Consider the following 21,502-nt stretch of genomic DNA (forward strand, 5'->3'; position numbering starts at 1 on the left):
ACAAATATGATCCATTATTTACAATAAACAAAGAATAGTATCATTGTAAGAACGGTTTCATAATAGGGGGAGTGGCAATTCCAGGGTCATTAAACCACACAAATTGAGCACCTTCTCTAAAGTTAGGCTTCAAAAATTATTCACTAATTAAAAAGATAAAAAACAGGGGTATTATAACAGGCTTATCTCATCTTGGCATATTAAATTACATCTAAAACAATTCGTTAAAATGGTTTTTTGCAGCTGGCCAATATTAATGCCTATATCATGATCATGCACAGATGAAGTTGGAAGCATAGTGTCGGTGCAAAAAGTGACCAGCACATAAATATTTGCAGTTTTACCGTACATTGTGATCGGTGGTGGCCTAGCACTCAATGACACAGGGTTTATACTGGTTCAGGCAATGTGCCCTACGTCCAGTTTGAGTCGGTCGGTGACTTTATTCCTGAGCTCAGGTGCTCGAAGTTTGTAGTTGGGTTACAAACGAGAAGGAGAAAGATGGGGGGTACCTGTGAATGATCAGCAATTGCTGATCATACACTGCAGATTTGTTCCAACAGATAGGTGCTCTAAGTTTGGACTTTGGTCAGAGGGGCCAAGAGTGACGGGAGCTCCGCTATGTGCTATGTGTTCGAGCGTGTGCTTGTGGTTTGAACCTGGCAGTTCTGTTGTTGTGAACTAGTGAACTGATCGATCTGAATGAACTTATCTATTGGAAGAGAGCGCATCCCCTTTTATAGATGAAGAGGATGGCCTTACAAGTGAGAGGGAGAGACTACGTTCGCTGCTAAGTCTTGCTGCCCACGCCTGCGGTACAAGATGATGGTAGGCGTCCACAATACTATTGAATGTCAGATGCACGTGGGAGGTTGCGTTGTCTTCTTCAGGTATTGTAGATGTTGGTACCTGCTATATGGTTGATGCCGAGAGGCATGCAGGGGGTTTTACCATATTCGCCTGGCATGGTAAATGCCGGCACCCACAACACTTTCGATGCCTCAGAGGCACATGGGGGGAGCCTTACTGTATTTGTCTGGTATGGGGGGCTGACAGCGCCCACAACACTATAGGGAAAATGTTGGCACCTACAACACTGCTTGCGTTCTGTCATGCCAGAGAGGTCGCAGGGTACTGTCCTGCAGGTGCACAGGGTACGGTCCTTGGTATTACGGTTAACTTGAGTGCGCTGCCTTACTTTCTCAGTCTATTTCCTAGTCCTTACCGAGCGGACGTCCCCGGTCGGTTGGTCCCAGTTGGCTCTGATTGCGCCAGTCGTAGAGGAGCCGTAGGCATGGGTCTAGCGCATTCCTGGTCGGAGAAGCGGGCTGGAGTCAGAAGTGGCATTTTGGCCAGGCCTTCCGGTCGGAGAGACCCTCCGGAGGTGGGTTGGAGACCGAAGAGAGTGCTCTGGTCGGAGAGGTGGGCCAAAGTCAGAATTGGGCGTCGTTCCTCCTCGGCCAAGCCTTCCGGTCGGAGATTGGATCGTCCTTCTGGCCTGTCGTCTAGGTATTTGGGCCGGCCCATGAGTTGCGCGTTGCTCGTAACATTGTCTGTTGGGCTGAGCTTTTGTGGGGAAGACGGTCCATGAGGGACCCCGGGTTTATGAACTCGATAGGAGCCCCCAAGCCCCCGGGCAATTCGGGTAGAATCGTCTAGGGGATTTTTGTTTCGACGGCGGGTGCGCCCGACCACACCCGCGGGTGTAGCCCCTGAGCCCCCGAGGCCCCGGGAGATTCGGGCAGAATCGTCTGGGGGGTTTTTCGTGTTGCCAGCGGGGGAAGTTTTCGTTTCGTCAGTGGGTGCGCGCAAGCGCACCCGCGGGTGTAGGCCTCGAGCCCCGAGGCGATTCAGGCAGAATCATCTAGGGGGTTTTGTTTGCGGGCGTGTGTGCATGCATTTTAGTCAAGGTAGAGTTGTCAACTAAGGTGTCATGCGCAATCGAGGTGGTTTTTTAGGGATCCCCACGCAGCTAAGGTAGTTAGTTTTAGGGATCAGGCGAGTCGATGCTCGTGGATCTAGGCCTCGGTGCAGCCTGCGCAGCTGAGACAATTAGTTTTAGGGATCGGGCGAGATGGAGCTCGCGGATCCTGGCCTCGGTGTAGCCCGCGTAGCCAAGACAGTTAGTTTAGGGATCAGGCGAGATGGAGCTCGTGGATCCTGGCCTTAGTGCAGCCCACGCAGCCGAGGCATTTAGTTTAGGGATCGGGCGAGTCAGAGCTCGTGGATCCTGGCCTCGGTGCAGCCCACACAGCCGAGGTAGTTTAGTTTAGGGATCTTGAGCCCCCGAGCCCCGTTGGGCTTGGTAGGGGTTAGTTTGAGTTTTGTGCGTTATCCCATCCTTGGTTTCTCACAACCGGAGGGGCTAAGCTTTATCGCTTGCCTCGATCGCTCGGGCTCGAGTGACGCGCTTGGTGAGCTCACTAACGGGTATGATCGAGTGGAATCTGGGTCTATCGTTCGTGACGGGGTCGGCATAGCCCTCTTATGACATTCCACTACTCCTTTACCTACAACCCGGTAGATGCCTAGGTCATTCTGGAGACCGACCCGGGTGGCCTACTGGCCTCCCCTCGATGGAGATTCTATGGGTTTGGTGAGAGGTTTAGGATCAAACAAGAAGGTTGAGATAACCCTGTCTACTTTGGGGCCGACTGGGCGAGGGCCGCATGGGGCTCATCTGTGTTTTCTCCCCTGGCTCTATTGGACGCGAGGTGGCCTCGAGCCCTTTGTGGGCCAGCCTTTGAACCCTGGTCGGTTGTTGCTCATGTTGAATGAGGCAACTACCGCTTCGTGATGCAACACAGAGCGTTGTGATGCATTTCGCCGCATGTGCGATGCCTTAGTTCCCGATCCCCCAGGCGATTTGGGTCTGAATCGTCCGGGGGGCATGGGTGTATGGAATGAATGTATGAATGATTATATAAAGAAATAGCGGGGTCGGTAATGTTACCTTTATGACTCGAGTGACGGGGTTTGAAGAGCTCTAATCAGAAATGTCCGACCGGTATCCATGCTTGTCGTTCGTGATGGAGTCGGCATGGCCTACATGGGGCGTCCCTTTGCTCCTTACCTGTCTCTCAGCATTTTCCTAAGCCATTCGATCGACTTTAGGAAGCCCAATGGTCTCTCCTAGCGGAGATCCCGTTGTTTGGGTTTTTTCAAGTCCCACCTGGGAAGGCGGAGAGCCGCATGCGCATGGTGGTGCTTTGTTTTTTATGCCTGGTCATGCGGTAGTGGTGGGCCATACCCAAGCCACGTCCTGTCTGATCAGGCGCCGTTCCATTGGGCAGGGTGCATCTCATCGGCCAGGGCGCGTCCCATCGTATCCCATCTACATTAAATGGGGAAGGGAGAGGGTTTTTCGCCCCGTCGTTTCGCCTTTCCCCGATTGCCGCACCTTCCCCAACTGTTGTGCCCTTTTCTTTAAGTAGGAGAAGGGAGAGGGCTTTTGCCCTGTTCCTTCGCCTATTCCTCATTTGCCGTCTCTTCTCTTCCTTCCTTCTTGCCAAGAGCATCTAAGTGCCACAGCGGTTCCTAGGAGAGAAAAGGGAGAGAGCGAGGGAGAGGAGAAAACTCACAAATCTATTCGCGAACCCAGAGCAAAATGTTGGGCTAGAGGTCATCCACTGTGAGGGAGTCAGTGCTGGAGGCCTTCACCGTGAAGGGGTTTCTACTGCTGAAGGAGGTGTCGCACTAGAGGACTCCCGGGAGGGAGGATTTCCCGCAACCTCGGCCCGGCGAGGTGGTTTCCTTCCTCGCCTTCCACAAGCGTGGGTTAGGATACCCCGCGCGCTGGTTCCTACGTGGGCTCCTTAATGAGTGGGGTCTAGAGCTATAGCACCTCAATCCGACTAGGGTGCTGCATATCGCCGGCTTCATCATCGTCTGCGAGGCCTTTCTCGGGATGGAGCCGCACACAGACTTCTTCCAACGGTTGTTCTCTGGGTGAACTTTGTTGGTGGGGAATCCGCCCGAAGCCACGTCGGTGGGGGCTTTGCCCTATAAAATAAACCAAGCGCGGGGGGCTCATATCCCACGTACATCCCCTGTGACTCCAACCGAGAGTGGCACGGTGAGTGGTTCTGTATCAGGAACCCGGTGGAGGCGCCGTTCTTGGCGTTCACCGGTGAAAGGCCGGAGAGGCGTGAAAGTTGGTCGTGGGGCCCTTCCCGTTAGGAAAAGAAGAAGGTGGAGATCATAGAGGTGGAGCTCCAGAAGCTCATGCGGCGTGGCCTTGATGGGGTGCGGGTGTTCCACACCCTCTACCTTCATCAGGTTGCTCCGTTAGCGGAGAGGGCGTAGCCTATGTGGAAGTACGGCAGCCCGATGGACCCTGATCGTGCGTCACCGGAGGAGCTACCGAACAACATGGTCTACAGTCGCCTCGACCGGGTGCTGTAGCTGAGGCCCAAAGAGAGGGTCGATGGAAAGCCCGAACCTCTCAATGCCTCGGTGGTGCGGCTGAGCAAGCCAGGTGATCAGAGGAGTGGGGTTGCACCTACGTGTCCCTAGGGCCGGCGCCAGCGCGCGACTCACAGTGGGAGGATGCCCCGCCTGCTGCTCCAGTCGGCGTGCCCCGAGCCAAAGGTTGTGGTGACTCGTGGGCCAAGTAGGAGCCGGTTGGGTCGACTCCGCCCTCGGCTGAAGTGAGGGGGCACGGGTCGTAGCTCGAGAGCGGTCCTCACCCTACGGGCCCATCGATGTCGGGTCTTGGTTTCAGAGTTGTGCCACTTACATCCCGATATGTCTTTCTTTGTTTCTTTTCGATCTTGCTGTTGAGTCTTTTTTGGAGTATGACTGACCTATACTTTTCGACAATGGCTGGACGCTGATGGGGTTGAGCATTGCCCCAACTCCCATGCAGGAGGTTTGGAGGCCCACCTTGCAGCGTGCCGCGGTGAGCGATGGGGAGAGCAGGGTGGCGGTGAGTCCTTCCCTTCCGGGGGCGGTGCCTCCCAGGTCGGTTGCTAGTACGGCGGTAGCGGCGGTGACGGTGTTGGCGGTGATCCCGGTGGTGACAATGGAGGTCGCGTCGGAGGTAACCCTTGTGGACCCTCCTTTGCCGGTTGTGGCGGAAGAGGAGAGGGAGACTGGGTTCCCTACCTCGCTGGGCAGAGGGCTACATGACTCACACTCCTGGTCAACGCCGAAGGTGTTAGGAGATGTAGCCGGTTCGGAACCGGAACATCTACCGGTGGCCCACGAAGATGAGGTGGTGGAGATCCCCTCCGACGATGAAGCGGATGACGTGGTGGTGCTACCGGCGCCGTCATGGGAGCTGGCGGTGGTCCGGTCAGAGGCTGGAACCTCCAGTGGGCTGGAAGAGACTGACCTAGTGTGGCCCTGTCCTGAGGACCCGATGAAGGTCTAGTTCATCCTTTGGGATTCGCAGGAGTGCCAACTCTGGGACATCCTTGGGGGAAGAGGACTCACCATGGAGTCCGATCTTGCCAAGCTGTCGGTGAAGCTTGAAGATGCCCATGAGCAGGTTAAGTCCGTTCAGCGGTTGGTCAAGGTTGACCCATGCCACACCACGGATGTGAGTGTCCCGCGCTTGTCCTTGACCCCTTAGTCTCTCGTTGGTTGCCTCAGCATGCTTGCTTCTCGTTTTTGCAGGGTCTATAGGAGATGTCATGCCGCAAGTCCCGTTTCCTCCAGATGTAGCACGCTCGGATGGCCGAGCTTGAGCGTCAGCTAGAGTCCACCCGTCGCGAGTCCTAGGACCGAGCGGTGGAGGTGACCAAGGCACGGACGGCGGAGCAGCTCACGGTGGAGCGAGCGACCGCCGTTGAGCAGGGGCTTGAGGCGGCGAAGGCCTGCCAGGTGGAGACCAAGGCAGAGCTATGGAAGTCCCTGGCGGACACCGAAGCAGCGCTCCAAAAATCCCTGGAGACCCTTGAGTCAGAGCGTAATGCCCTGGTGTTAGAGCGGAATGCCCTAGAGTCAGAGCAAAAGGCCTGGTCGGAGGCAGACTAGGAAGTGCTCGCACTTTGGGGCTGGGTGATGGGGACGGAGGAGGCGAATGCCCAGCTACGCGAGTAGGTGACACGACAAGTGGAGGGGGACTCTGTCCTTGGGAACACCCGCCTTGGTAAGTACCTTTTTTGCTTTTGACATGTTGTTTTCTTCCTTTAGCTTGATTCAGAGCTTGTAGTCCTTTTTCCAAAGCTGGGTGGAAAGGTGGAATCATTGGAGTGGGACCTGGAGATGGCCAAGGCGACTTTTGGCCAGAATGCAGAGGTGCTGGCCAAGTCCCTTGAAGAGCAACGTGCTCTTGAGGGGGAACTTGACCAGATCCGCAATGTTGCCCAGCTTGTCATCTCAGAGGTCTTTGGGTTGGCGCCAAGTACCACCACGCCTGCCATCCGGCTGGTGGAGGTTCCGGATGAGGTCCGGGCCCTCATCACCCATGGGCTGTTCTATGGAGCATTGGGGGTGTTGACTTCAGTGGCAACGTACCACCCGGACCTGGACTTTGCCACCATCTATAGTGGGTATGCCAACGGCTGTAGCACGGAGGACATCTAGTCGCTTGGGGAGAGCTTGCTGCCAAATGCAAGGTTGTTGGCCGAGCAAGTCTCCGTGCAGTCGGTGATGGATGCTCCCCGTGAGGACATGGCCGGAAGCATGCATCAAGGGGACGTCACCCAGCCTATGGATGGTGTGGAGCCTGGGTTGGAAGTGGACATCGCCCTACCTTCAACCAAGCCAAATGTCGTCTAGCAGGGGAGTGAGCAACCCGTGCCTTTGCCGGTCGCACCGACAGCCGATGCAGCCGGGCAGCCCCAATAGCTTGTAAAGTATAAGTAGTTTAGTGGATGTAAAAAGTTAAGTTCGTGGGGGAGCCCCCGTGTAAACGTTCTTGTGTACTCAATGACTACAATCAGTTTCATTTTTTGTGATGGAATCACTCCGTTCGGGGAAGCTTGTCCCATTCGTTCCTTAGTTTTACCTTAGCATAATTTTGTTTTTTATTCTTTCTTTTTCATACTTGTTCATTCGTCTCATAGGCTGCAACCTTAGGAGCCCGAGCGTGGCCTGCGAGGCTTAGCTACTCGTGACTGTAGGTAGAGGTGGGGTGCGATCGGTCATAATTTTTTAAAGCAAAGCTACATAAGGTAATTTAAAGGAATGAACTACCCTTTTGTTCGAGTAGGAAGGAGTTCTACCATATGATAGTAAACGAAAAGAGAGGTAGTAGTGCACCCTCGTGGAGCCCCCGAGCGACCCAGGCCGAAAGTGTTCGGGTCGGGGCATTTTTATAGGAGCAAACGTTAAGTAAACAATGGTAAGACTGAATTTTAGGGGAAAAAATGACATAGCTGTTCCAAGTGTTGGTGAGAATGTCGTCATTGTCATCCTTCGGTCATTAGGCGTCCGGTTGGATCACCTCGACCTTTAGTCGTCCGGATCCTTACCCGCTACGCTCCCTTTCTTGGCCGCTGCTTCTTCGCCTTTTTCTTCCTTGGGCCCGCCGGCCTGTCGTAGAAGGCGCTTGAGGAGCTCACAGTCCTTATAGAGGTGTTTGACAAGGTACGCGTGGTTGGTGCATGGGCTCACCATGAGCTCATTGAAGTGGTTCGAAAGGTCCTATGGGGGGCTGCTTGCCCGTGTGATCAGCCGTGGCGACCAATGTGGAGTTGGCCGGTCGGCGGTGATCTTTTTTGTTCTTTTTTCCCTCTGCATGGAGGGGCCCTCATCCTGATCCTGGCGCTTGGCCTTGCCTTTGCCTCAGCCTCCGTTGAAGTGCTGCGGGAGCGGCGCTCTCTGGATGCATCCAGTAAAGGCCCATGGTCCCGGGCCATCCGGGCCAGGACTCCGGTCCTCCGCCCGGTGACCGCACCTGGGGTGCATTCCACCACTCCTCATGATGGTTTGGCCGGGGTCTGTGTCGCCTACCATTACTACCGCTCGATGGATGCCATCATCATGCTGGGACCAATGCTAGTTGCTGATGATGCTACGAGCATCTTGGTTTGGCCTGAGGTGCTCGCGTACCGACGGTCGGTGTGGAGCGGGTGCCAGGTCAGGCCGAGGCACACATGCAGCCTCTGGTGCCATGTCTGGTGGCTATAGCGATGAGCAGGTGGAGCGATTCATCTGGTGCATCCCCACTCCCCAGGTGGGGAGAGAGGCCGTGAGTCGGTGTCGTGATGCGGAGCTCTCCGCCTATTGAACGGTGGTGATCTCCACCAGTGCCGAGAGGTTCCAGCGGATCACCTGTTACTAGGGGTCGTTCAGCTCGGGAAGGCCACGCAGAAGCATTGCCACAGCGGCAATGTTCTGATCAGCCCGAGCGAACTATGGGGGATCGTCCCCCCCCGTCCATGGTGTTGCGCTGGACTTAGTGGGCACGACCCTAGGCGCCGCTCATCGGTTTATGCGCACAAGGCGCAGTGTGGTGCGCCAAGCACGCTGGCGCAGGTGGCGGCTGTTTCTGCCGCCGTTGTCGTAGCTCCTCGCCGTGCTCCCGTGTGAGCGCGGGGGTCCCCGCACAAGGTTCCGAGGGGGTGTGAGTCTGCAAGGACTTCGCTACCACCAGCCGCTGTCCCGGAGCGTCTGCCATAGCGCACTCCTAGGATGGACGGTGACTAGGCGCCACATCACCGATGCTGGAGCCGTCACTCTCAACATCATCATCCAGGATGTTGAGGAAACAGGTGGGAGCATAGCTCGCCATCCCCACGAATTTGAGCATGTGAGGGGGCAGCACTGGCATCCTTTGGAGCCCCTGGCATACGCGTCCATGGGGGACGTGAGGTCGTAGGGGAACTGGTCGCATGGTGGTTGTGGTGGAGACAACGGGGTCCCTCTGGATAATTGGCGGAGGATTGTAAATAGCGAGTAAATAACAGCATGTACATTACTCACAGCGGGGTTTGAGCAGAGAGTTTGCTCGGAATGAAGCACAGGCGCCTCGTCGTTGAAGTCGTCGGGCGTGCCAGAGCCGATGGAGGGCGCCCCTCCAATGGGCGCTGGAACAAGTGCTTCCTCGTGGAGGTGTAGTACGTCGAGCCGGTCGGCGACGAAGTCTAGGCTTCTGAAGAGGAAGGCCTAGGATGGCTCGAAGATGAGTGGAACCCACATCCCAATAGGTGGGAGTGCGGGAAACTCCAGTGAGCTGAAGCGAGTCGTATCTCTTGAGCCCGCCATGGCGAAGGTGGCGGAAAAGAGGGTTATCCGATGACCAAAAAGTGTTGAACGTACAACGTCTTCCCCACGGATGGCGCCAACTATCGGTGCAGAAAGTGACCAACACGTAAATATTTGTAGTTTAACGTACATTCTGATCGAAGGTGGCCTAGCACTCAATGACATAGGGTTTATACTGGTTCAGGCAACATGCCCTACGTCCAGTTTGAGGCAGTCGGTGACTTTATTCCTGGGCCTAGGTGCTCGAAGTTTGCAGTGGGGTTACAAATGAGAAGGAGAAAGATGGGGGGTACAAGAGGTCCGGTCGGATTTTGGTCAGAGGGGCCAAGAGTGATGGGAGCTCTGCTATGCGCTATGTGTTCGAGCGTGTGCTTGTGGTTTGAACCTGGCGATTCTGTTGTTGTGAACTAGTGAACTGATCGATCTGAATAAACTTATTTGTTGGAAGAGAGCGCATCCCCTTTTATAGATGAAGGGGATGGCCTTACAAGTGAGAGGGAGAGAGTACGTTCGCTGCTAAGTCTTGCTACCCACACCGGCGGGTACAAGATGATGGTAGGCACCCACAATAGTGTTGAATGTCAGATGCACGTGGGATGTTGCGTCGTCTTCTTTAGATATGGCAGATGTCGGTACCTGCTATACTGTTGATGCCGAGAGGCATGTAGGGGGTTTAACCATGTCTGCCTAGCATGGTAAATGCCGATGCCCACAACACTATCGATGCCTCAGAGGCATGTGGGGGGAGCCTTACTGTATTTGTCTGGTATGGGGGTTGATGGCGCCCACAACACTGTAGGGAAAATGTCGGCGCCTACAACACTATTTGCGTTCTGTCATGCCAGGGAGGTCGCAGGTAATGTCTTGCAGGTGTACAGGGTACGGTCCTTGGTATTGCGGTTGACTTGAGTGTGCTGCCTTATTTTCTTAGTCTATTTCCTGGTCCTTACCGAGCGAGCGTCCCTGGTCGGTTGGTCCCAGTCGGCTCTAATTGCGCCAGTCGGAGAGGAGCCGTAGGCAGGGGTCCGGTGCATTCTTGGTGGGAGAAGCGGGCCAGAGTCAGAAGTGGTGTTTTAGCCAGGCCTTCTGGTTGGAGAGACCATCTAGAGGCGGGCTGGAGACCGAAGAGAGTGCTCCGGTCGGAGAGGTGGTCCGAAGTCGGAAGCGGGCGCCGTTCCTCCTCGGCAAGGCCTTCCGGTCGGAGATTGGATCGTCCTTCTGGCCTGTGGTCTAGGTATTTGGGTCGGCCCATGAGTTGCGCGTTGCTCGCAACGTTGTCTGTTGGGCCGAGCTTTTGTTGGGAAGCCGGTCCATGAGGGACCCCGAGTTTATGAACCCGACACATAGTTAATATAAGATCAAAGAAAAATTCTCTTACATGAGAATACTTTTTCTTCAAGAAAATATACAAGATGATGTGACCAAAAGAAATGCTCTGTAGAGAGCCTTCTATGTTCATCAACAATTGGATCCATGAGGGGCTTTGTGCAATAAGTAATTTTAATTCTAACACGGTTCACATTGCCACCCTTAAAAAACAAACTTCATTGGATATGACGCTATACATGTTGCATAGTATCATAATAATAAGGTGCTACAAAAATAAAAAAATGTAATTGTTGACAACATCAGATAAATAGAGGGTGGGTAAATCTACCACAGAAAGACCTAATGATGGACTGATGGAAGTAGCACCTTGGCTTGTCAGTAATGTTGTCAATTAATGGCATTTAGAGATACCCTTTGCTGGGCTATTATCAGTAGAAAGATGTGCACAAATTTAGCATAAGCAGTTGATGAACCTATATACTGGAATGAGAAAGATAGCATTAATGTGGTGAGGAAGCACTAACTCACCTATTTAACAGCACTACTATGCACTCATGTTTGGCCCTTGCCGAGAAAAGGAATTGGAAAATAGTGGGAACTGAAAGATAAATCCCCTATTCATATTATGGTACTACTGGCACAAATTCAGCATAAGCACTTGAACAACCTATATGCTGGAATAAGAAAAATGATATTAATATGGTGCGGAAGCACTAATTAAGTTATCCAACAGCAGTACTATGCAGTCATGGTTGACCCTTGTTAAGAAAAGGGAGAGGAAAACAGTGGAAAACTAAAGATAAATCCCCATTCTTATTAACACAAACATAGGGAGTTCTACTAAAAATTGCTTGTATATACGACATACATCTCTTGTCATGGAACTGTAAGAGATAACAGAGATTTAATTAATACGATAAATTTCAAGTGTACCCATGCTAACTGTCTTCCTGTTTTTTCCTAGCTTCCAAGTTAGCGATTACATAGTGCTAAGAATTTTAAATGGTGGATTACAAATGCATTCCTTGGTACAAACTGATTCAGGACAACAGAACCTAACATGGCTTTGCTCAGGAAAATGAGTACATTATTATGGCAGCCTCATGAATAAAAGCATTTAAGACGAAAGAGATAATACCTTGTTAACATTTAAGAGGAAAGAGATACTACATTGCCAAGCATTTACATGTTCTAAAACAACAGTTTCATTAGTCATTTGAATAAATGAAAATGGTAAAATTTAAGAGGAAAGAGATAATACCTTGTTAACAAGATTCTCAAACGCTTTTGCTCCAGTTTGCTCAATGTATCTCTGTGTAGCTGAAATTACATCATCAGGCCTACTTGATTCATCCTTCTTTGGAAATTACCAGATGTTCACAAAATGCTCATATGCATGTGCAGCTCCACTGAACTGTGGCAATACTAACCAACAATTGAAAAACAGTTTTGCGTAAGACAAGAAAGGGAGACTGCAAAGTGCAAAAGTTATGCTTGTGATGAGCATTTCCATCGTGATATGATGTATCCAAGAATCTTATCAGCCATATCATGAGATAGCAGTGATTGACGAAGTGAGTACTAAACCAGAGACGGTCAATAGGAAAGAAATCAAGGTAAGATGAAATGTGCACATAAAACTAAAGCTAAAATGAGTAGAACACCTAGTACGTGAGCCATTGCTGATCATACACTGCAGATTTGTTTCAATTGCTCTAACAGAGGCATACCTGTGGAAAACGTCCAATGAGGTAAAACAGAAACAATAACTATCAAATTAAGACAGTTAGCGTCTATATGTTTATCTAAAAGGTTACTGGATTAACTTACAGGGGATACGCAAGTGAAACTATAGGCCTGCAAAGACAAACAAATAGAGGATTAAAAATTCACAATAACCTGTTGGAAATCAGAACAGATAATAAGTGTCGTTAGCAACAAAACTGACACCACAAATACAAGGTTGTCTTGATATTATCCCCTAGAACTACAGATGTTCCAAGTCCCATTGCTTCATCTGACAACCAACAGCACTGCATCAGAGATCTAAATAAAGTTTCGTTGCAAAATGAGATCTGAACAAAGGGATATAAACATAGCATAATCGGTTGTGACTGAATTTATTTTACATATATACTTAAGCTCTATGTATTCACATCGTAGCAGCTGACCTAATAATCCAACAAAGACCAGAAAGCAGACACAAGGGCCAGCGTGTGAAACGACCTGATTTCCGTGAAGGGAAATCCACAGAGTCAAAGTGTATTATGACCGTTGTAGATCATATTACCCAAATTCCAGTCGAATACCACATCCATACAACAATAATATCAGAGTACATAAAGTGCGGAATTACATAAATTATTACATCGCCGCATAGGCAGAATCAAAGGTAGTATTCATCCAGAACAGCTTGGAGATAAGATCGTCAAAACTCGAGCGTAGGAACGAACCCCTCAACCGTCAAACTCCTCTAAGCTATACTCCTCAGCAGAACATGTGTGCCAAAATTTATCAGTACGATTTATACTGGCCACTCCCTCCCTATGAGCTATGCTTTGTGGAAATTGAATGCAAATTGGATATAATCAAAAGGAACCTATAAGGCTGGGGTTTCCTATGTATTAGCATATCAAGTATATAATAGTATAGTCAAGTTTTAACACCATTCCCATACACATTCCACCCCATTTCTGTCTAGAGCCAGGTTTCGATCCTGGGATTGATATACCACCATCTCCATATCATCACCATACCATCGCTCAGTCGATAGGCCAACTCCCTCTCGGCACTGTCTCATGGCCCATAGCCCCTGGCTACGACCGACACTCTCTCACGGGGGAAGAAAAGAAGGACTCATCTCACTATCTAGTTTAAGCGAAACCCAGGAAAGGTCCATAGCCGACTTGTCGGCATATGTATCGATCGATCAACCATACACTCCGCAGAGGTTTTACATAACCACAAGATCTGCCTTCTTCGCTGACCGTCATCAACTGGGCTGATTCCGGCCGCTTGCTAGCCTAGGATAATGCCACTCTACCATTCAGCCCTGGTACACCCAAGCCTAGTCTGGGGTGGCTGAAACTGTGAGTCATGAGCCAAGTCCACAAGGTCTCCATGAAGTCTCGGAAGGGTGTGGGGGAAATCCTCCACGCCCAGTATCTCCTTGCACTGTCCGCTATCAACCTAGCAGTAGTGGCAATATCCTACCAAGTAGTCCAGCCGTCCCGCACCATATAGGGCGAGTGGTACGTAAGGCTTCCTGGTGAATCTGAGTACTAGTAAGTCCTTAGGGATGACTAAGCCAGAATGTCTTCATTAGGGTTTCCATTTACCGTGCCACCATAGCACCTCCACCCCGGGCTCCTCCCATCATAGGTTCACACCCAGGGCCACCTCATATACCATTTACCCACCACAGGTATCCATTCTAGGGGTGCCTAGGTAGCACCTCACGGCAAGACTTGCCCCAGGCTCGTCGTATACTCCAACTTGGTCGACACAACCTTCACCCTCCACACACCCAAGTCACACACGCAACACTCTCCCCATAGTCCAGATAACTCCAGTATCCACCACGCATTAGTGTAGTACAAGCGTAGTAGAAGTAATAAGCAATGAAATATAGCAGCAAGCGTGTGTCTAGCCTAATAGCAGAGTAAGCGGCGGTAAGGTTGCGTCAAGGTAAAGGCCATCAAGTAAGCATACTACCATGCAATCATAGTGTGATTATAACAATAAAGTAAAGCAATAGCAGCTCTATATTAGCCATGTGTAATAGGTGCTACGAGATTGGGTGGGATGTGGCACCTTCAGTGTAGTCGTCTCTGTACTCCTCATGGTACTCTCAGTCCTCGTCCATCTGGTTCTCCTCCGAGTCTACAAACGATCGCATTATAGTTGCATTAGCGATGTCTATAGAATAGCACAAAAAGCAATGAAAATTCAAAAGAGCCAAATGCACTCAAACATGGATTCCTTGCGTAGAGCTCGATTTTAGATGAATTTTGGTCATGGTCTTGTATTTTTCTGAGTTCGTATGAATTAGTTATGAATTTATGAAGTTTCAATCATTTCTGAAAATGGGAAAAAGGCTGAATTAATATCGTGCTGACACGTGTCATGCTCCTGTTGGTCCATGTGGCATGCTGACATCAGTATGACGTCATTGTCTCGGCTTTGGTACTGACAGGTGGGTCTAGAGCTGCTGACGTCATCGTGACATCATCATGATGTCACCTCGGCTGTGTTTATCACTGACAGGTGGGACCCGTATGATGTCATCATGACGTCAGCATGACGTCACCCACTAACAAGTGGGTTCAGTGGCTCTGTGTCGCTGACATGTGGCTCGGTCAACGGTTAGCTCAGGCCGGGTCCAAACTGGGCCGGTTGGGCCTGAATATGGGCTGGGCTTTGGCCCGCCACGTGGCGCGCGCTGGTGCGGCCATGTTGTCTTACTGGGCCACTAACGGGCCGAGGTCCACGGGCATAGGTGAGGCGCGATTCATGGTGAACCCGCCTGCGTTGGTCCATAGACCGCAGAGCCGGTCTATGAAGGACTTGGTCCACTTACTCCTTCCCAGGGTTCGGTTCACGTGCACGATGTGGTCATGGTCGGAGCTCGGCGAAGCTGCTCGGGACATGGTCGACATGGTCGTGGTCGGAGCTCGGTGGAGCTGCTCAGGACGTGGTCGTGGTCGGAGCTCGGTGGAGCTGCTCGGGACATGGTTGACGTGGTCGTCGAGGGGAAATCCCCTTCTCTTCCCCGACGGGGCTCCCGCCGGCAATGAGGTCACCGGCGAGCCCCCGCGGCGGTGCTAGCGTCCGATTAGGGTAGGTGATAGCTTCCCCATGCCATGGTGACTGCGACAGTGGGGTCGGTGCGACAGTTAGGGCTTCCTTAGGCTCTAGCCACGGTGAACGGCGGCGTGGGTTCGTTGGAGTGCATGGATAGGGCTGCAGTGGTAGCGAGAGCCCAGTTGGAGAAGCATGCGAGCTCCACGGTGCTTCTACGGCCATGGTGGGTGTGTTGAAGGAGCTCCTGGTGCTCCCAGTGGCTCCGGCCACGGTGGTGGGGGCAAAGTGGAGGCGGTGGCGCTCCGACGAGGTGCGGTGTGGCAACGTAGGGCTCCAGTGGGCTTCTTCCTCGGCTAAGGTGAGCGCGGTGTGTCTCTCGTCATGGTGGAGCTAGTCGGGGTGTCAACGTCGCCTTTACCGCGACGTAGAAGACGCGGTGGTCTCGGCATGGTTGTGCAGGGTGGTCGTGCCGGTGTTCCTGAGCCGCTAGGGGTCGGTGAGGCCAGGCCTTGGGCTTGTGCATGTGCGGTGCATGTGCAGCGTGTCCAGGAGTGGAAATGCTCCGCCTCTACATCCCCTAGGTGCGGGAACGCGGTGGCGTTCATGGCAAGTACGACTAGCGCGACGAGCGGCAAACGACGTGGCTCACCGTAGGGTTCGTGGCGGTAGAATGGCGGTGCGGTGGCAAGGCGATGCAGTGCCGTGCCGAGCAGCTACGTCGCTGTAGCAGATCGGGGCGGCGCTCCTGGCTCCGGCGAGGTCCTCCCCGCAGCGGCTTCCGTCTCCTCCTTGCTTCTCCCTCCTCCCTCTCTCTTAGCCTGACGCTGTGTGGTGTTGTGCCACCAGTGGCGGCGGCGAATGGGCTGAGGGTTAGGGCACACGGACGTTGGCTTTTATAGCCGAGCTCCAAGGGCTCCAATGGCGGACAGCGATCGGGCAGTGGTGATGCGTGCGGTGCATCCGTCGGCCCACGTGCGGTAGCGTAAGCGCGGTGCAAGGGGGGAACAGGGTCATGCTTCTTGTGTGACCCCCTGGCCCACACCTGCCACGCTTGTCGGCCCCGGTCGCGTGGGGAGAATGCGTGGGTGAGGGGAAGACGCTACTGTGCTGACAAGCGGGGTCAGGTCATCAGGCGCTTGGCGCGATGTGGCTGCATGTGGCGCGCGATGGCTGACGAGCGGGCCTGGCTTGTCAGCGGCTGTGCGCGTGTGGGCGGCGATGCTGGGCCGGCTTCATGGGCTACGCGCGTGAAAGGGCAGGCGAGGCTTGGCTAGGCTAGCTGGGCCGGTCGAGGTAGGCTGGGCTGAGCTGCTGCCTCCCTCTTTTCTTTTCCATTCTTCTTTTTCTTTTGTTTTTCTTTTCTTTATTTGCTTCAAATTGATTTGGAGTTTGAACCATATAGCTTCACACACTTATACATGGTATGTGTATCTTGTCCAAGGGTTAGAATGGTGGCCTAGACTCATCCCATATATTTGGGATTTATTGGCTATTTTTGCTATACCGAAATTAGTTATAGTTTTCTATTTTATGTATTTTATCCTTTGAGTTGAGTATTAATTGTTTGAAAGTTTATTAATTATTAAAGGAGTTAGTCAAGTATCACATAAAGCAATGAAAATCCAAATCACATGTTACAATAATAATTATGCATGCAAGGTTTTACGTGTTGGGGATTTAAACACTCATATATGACTTGTGTCATGATATGGTTATGAAAATGACTACTTAGGTTATACTTACATGCAATACTTAGGGTTAGCTCCTACACATGGCACTCAACATTGCATGGAGTTTTGAAGAAAATTTTTTGTAGTTGGGATTTTTGGTGTGTGGATTTTTTGGGTTGCTACCGCGTGCATCTTGTTTGTAAGCGAACTGAGCAGCACAGTTCAACAGGCATAGGTACAACACAGGGTGCCTGAGGGATGGCCTCGGCCTGAATCCGCGTGCAAACTTAACTTTCTGGGCCAACACGAGACGCCAAACAGGCTAACAGCTACTCCCTCCATTCCAATTTACAAGTCATTCTAAAAATCTTAGGAGTCAAAACATGTTATGTTTAACTAAAATCATAGAGAAAATCAATTTATAACATCAAATATGTATCCTATAAAAATATAATTAATAAAGAATATTGTGATACTTAGTTGGTACCATAAATATTATTATCTTATTTTATAAAATTAGTCAAACTTGAAGTACTTTGACTCTCCAAGATTTTTGGATGACTTATAATTTAGGATGGAAGAAGTATGCGCCAAGCGTCGTCTAGTGCGCGAAGAGACCCCAGGTGGGGAGATCTCCGGACCAGGTTGCCTCCGTGTCCGTGCGCGCGCGAGGTGTGGACTCGATGACTTGAGTTGGTTTGGTTTGGTCAGCAGGTTTGGGCCTCGGGCCGGGTGGCACGATTCACGCGCCCCGGCCGGCGGACTCTCTGCCTGGCCACCACCGCTTTGGCAGCCGAGACGCACGGCATCCGTCCCCTCGTCCTCACCACTAGCTGCTCCGATTTGTCCCCATGCGTTGGTGGCACCAGGTGCGTGCCTGGTAGCATACAAACCCCGGCGCCAGTAGATGGGGTGGTCCGTGCACGCAGCATGCATCCTCTGTTACCTCTGGTCAGCAAAAGCTTTTTAAGAAAGTGGTATTGACATCAATACCTCGTGCATTTTCAAATCTCCTACAGCTAAAAAGAACAAAGCGTGGACACTTTTTGGTGCGACTTTTCTTTTGGGTCTGCCTCTTCACCCTCTGCGACCGTGACTTCCCCCGTGCGATCCCTCTCCGCGCCACCTCTCCCTCTCCCTCTCTCTCCTTCCCTCTCGCGATCGATATAATCCCTCGCGTCGTCGTCTGCCTCCATCGCGCTCCTTCCGCCTCTTCCATTCGCGCTGTCCTCCGCCTCCACCACACGCCCTCCGCTTCACCCCCGTGCCGCCCCTCCCTCTCCCTCTCTCTCTCTCCTTCCCTCTCACACTCGGATCTTGCTCAGCACTCGCGGAGGCGCGCTGCGATGGGCCTCATAGCGGACCTCCATGGCGGAGCACAACAGCAGGGGAACACCGTCGCCGCACCCTGGGAGGAACTCGGGACCCCACGCCCGTCGTTGCTGCTCGGTAAGAGAAACAGGGGTTGTCACGTGCCCTAGGGCTGCCTTCCCGCTCCAATTTGGTACACCGGTAGTTTGATTTTATTTTTCTGAATGCCTTCATTTGTGTTGTAGGTACTGTTTGACTTGCTTCATAGGTCACCACGAGGTAGGCCGTTGCGCAGCTTCGTGGTGCTCAATTAATGTGCGTGTCAGTTGATATGGTGTTCAATCCGCAAACGCCCACAACGCCAAGGTCATCTGCATTACAGCAAGTACGCCAGGTTTGTGCTTCCTGGAATTCAATTTATATGTGTTGGCTGTTTAGTTACTTTGTACCAACTAATTCTAGGATGCCTGCAAAATGGATCTACAGCTGGTGATGCGGAATATTTGTCAAGGCTATGGAGGCCCTCTGCATGTATGCTCCTCTTTAACCTGGACTCTCTCCTAACTCAGTGTGCAAAATAAAATAAATCTCTCTCCATCTTCATCTAAATAATGTGTTTTAGATTAGTAGATGCCTGCCAGGTTGCCTCATACTATATTGGGAAGTTCTCTGAGATGAAACTTGTGAGTTAGTTTCAGAAGATGTCTGGCTGGATGCTTTATGAATTTGTTTGATGCTACACAATAAGATTTTGGTTCCTGAAAAGAAAAATACTACCTCATGGAGATGGAATCGCTTAGTGCTGATCAAACCAGAATTCAGCATCCGTGAGCACATATTCTAGATTAAGAATTTATTTTATGGTCATGGAAATGCATCCATATAAGATTTCAACTGTAATTTCACCATCTATGTATGTATTCATTCTAATTAATTAATTTGGCATCATTAGACTTCTGGTCAGAACTTTCCTAACTCAGTGTGCAAAATAAAACAAATCTCTCTCTATCTTCATCTAAATAATGTGTTTTAGATTAGAAATGCCTGCCAGGTTGCCTCATACTGTATTAGAAAGTTCTCTAAGATGAAACTTGTGAGTTAGTTTCAGAAGATGTCTGGCTGGATGCTTTATGAATTTGTTTGACGCTACACAATAAGATTTTAGTTCCTGAAAAGAAAAATATTACCTCATGGAGATGGAATCGCCTAGTGCTGATCAAACTAGAATTCAGCATCAGTAAGCACATATTCTAGATTAAGAATTTATTTTATGGAGGTGCTTAGATGTTTAATAACTCTGGTCATGATACAACTTCCTTTGTTATTATTCTATTTACTTTTTGAGGAAGCAGTACTTATCTTCTGTTCCAGGGAAAATAGAGCACCAGCAGCAACATCTCCAACATCTTGAAAGTTTTCATTTAGTGTCGCCGCCGCTGTGATTTCTGGTTTTGATAAGCACCTATGTTTATCAGTAGTTGAGGTTGCACAGTTGTTGGAGGAGGCAAGGGCAGTTCTGGAGTAGGAGTGCGGTGCATCTCATCCTGATACAATTGTTGGAGGAGGCAAAGACATGTCCGCTCACGCCTACTCTGCGTCGACGCCGCTGGTCTCCGACGCTGCCGTCCGGCTACATCACCGGCCAGGTACGCCAATCCTACAATCGCATTAGTATCAGTAGAGACGATGAGTACCAGTAGAGACGATGAGAGAGAGAGAGAGAGAGAGAGACCGGATCTGCTAGATCCCATCGTGGGGAGGACATTATAGATCCACACAGCTACGATCAGCTGGAGCAGCAAGTACTGCTCGCGCGCTGGTTGGGCAGCTCGCTCCGCCGCGCTACTGCTCTGTGCCTGAGTAGCAAGCACCACACGCGATGACGGGGATCTGCTGCTTGTGCTGTTATGCCATCCACCATGATAGAGAGGGAGAGCAGGAAGTAGATAGCAGAGAAAACAGAGTACGACTGCTTGCTGCTTGTGCCGCTAGGCAGGTATTAAACGTGACAGACATAGAATTCAGACAAGTAGCTAAAAGCACATAGCAAATGATTTTTTAACCTTTTCATGAGAGCATATAGGGCCAAAGAGAGAGTGAGAGCATTTATGTAATAAATGGTTTTACGGTTTGTGCAACTGAACATCGTATATTGAAATTGATTTTGCAATAAGTGCAGGAAGATGGAAATGCCCAGCTTCAATGATGTTTTTGGGAGCAATGTGGACAGCGCTGAGGTTGATTTTGATGTGTCTTATTTTGGTATCTCACCTAAAGGACAAAATGTTGTTGAACAAGCCTCTCAGTCTACGAAAGGAAGCAAGAAGAGATCAAAAGATTTCAGTGTAAAAGAGGATAACATGTTGGTGTTACCATGGCTAGAGGTGGGAATGTAGACATTAGAAGTATAAACGTTAGAAATATAGCTGCTAAAAATGGTTTATTTGTTAGTTACAAGATATTGTATGCATTAAATAGAGGTGGGAGAAAGTAGGGAGGCAAATATGAGGGATCAGATGGAGTTCACGACAAAATAGGGGGTGAAATCTGGATGAAGGAGCCCTACTTTGAAGGATAGGGGGTCAAAATTTGAGCTGAGGGTTCGGTTGGAGATGCTCTAAGGTGTCTGGCTTCTAGGGAAAGGTATGTGGCTTGTGACGATCTTAATTTTCCTGTCTCATCACACATTTACTATTTTCACTTAAGTGTTATGTGAAGATTTATTATCTGAATGTTAGTTGAAGCATGACCTCTCTGTGCATCCCGTTCAAAAAGTATTTCTTGCTCATTTGACCTCAATTGTTTTGGTAGCAAGGACATGAGGAGCGGCATGCAGCCAGCTTATGGGAACATGAAGAATTCACAAAGATGAGAAATATCACGAAGATCGAACTGGGGAGATATGAGACAGATACATGGTATTTCTCTTTCATTGCAGGCTTTAATTCTTGATGATACTTGCAGGGATGCTACTGGGGCTCTCTGAGCAGCAACACAACCCTTGAGATGTACTTCATCGTTCTCAAATTGAAGACTATATATTTGGACTTACGCTTGCCTGCATATTTCGAGCTATGCTTGCCTGTATTACTCTTTTGCTACAGTTTTAGTGACAATTTCAGCTTATTTTTGGCTGATGTTAATTCTCTATCTTTGTTGTCATGCAAAGACCTGTGTATTTATCCACTATATTTTGATATCATTGTTGTTATGCAAGTAATCTTTATTTGGTA

General features: G+C 50.5%; 1 long non-coding RNA gene across 1 annotated transcript in view; it reads left to right on the forward strand.

The window, feature by feature from the left end:
- The window catches only part of LOC136519736 (uncharacterized), a 140,375-nt gene extending 119,075 nt beyond the window's left edge, over positions 1–21,300 (forward strand). The window contains exon 3 of the long non-coding RNA XR_010775031.1: positions 21,234–21,300. This is a non-coding gene — a long non-coding RNA (uncharacterized lncRNA). The remainder of the gene's footprint in view (positions 1–21,233) is intronic.
- Positions 21,301–21,502: the final 202 nt, after the last annotated feature.

The sequence above is a fragment of the Miscanthus floridulus genome, chromosome 18, assembly GCF_019320115.1.
Source record: "Miscanthus floridulus cultivar M001 chromosome 18, ASM1932011v1, whole genome shotgun sequence".
Taxonomy (NCBI): Eukaryota; Viridiplantae; Streptophyta; class Magnoliopsida; order Poales; family Poaceae; genus Miscanthus; species Miscanthus floridulus.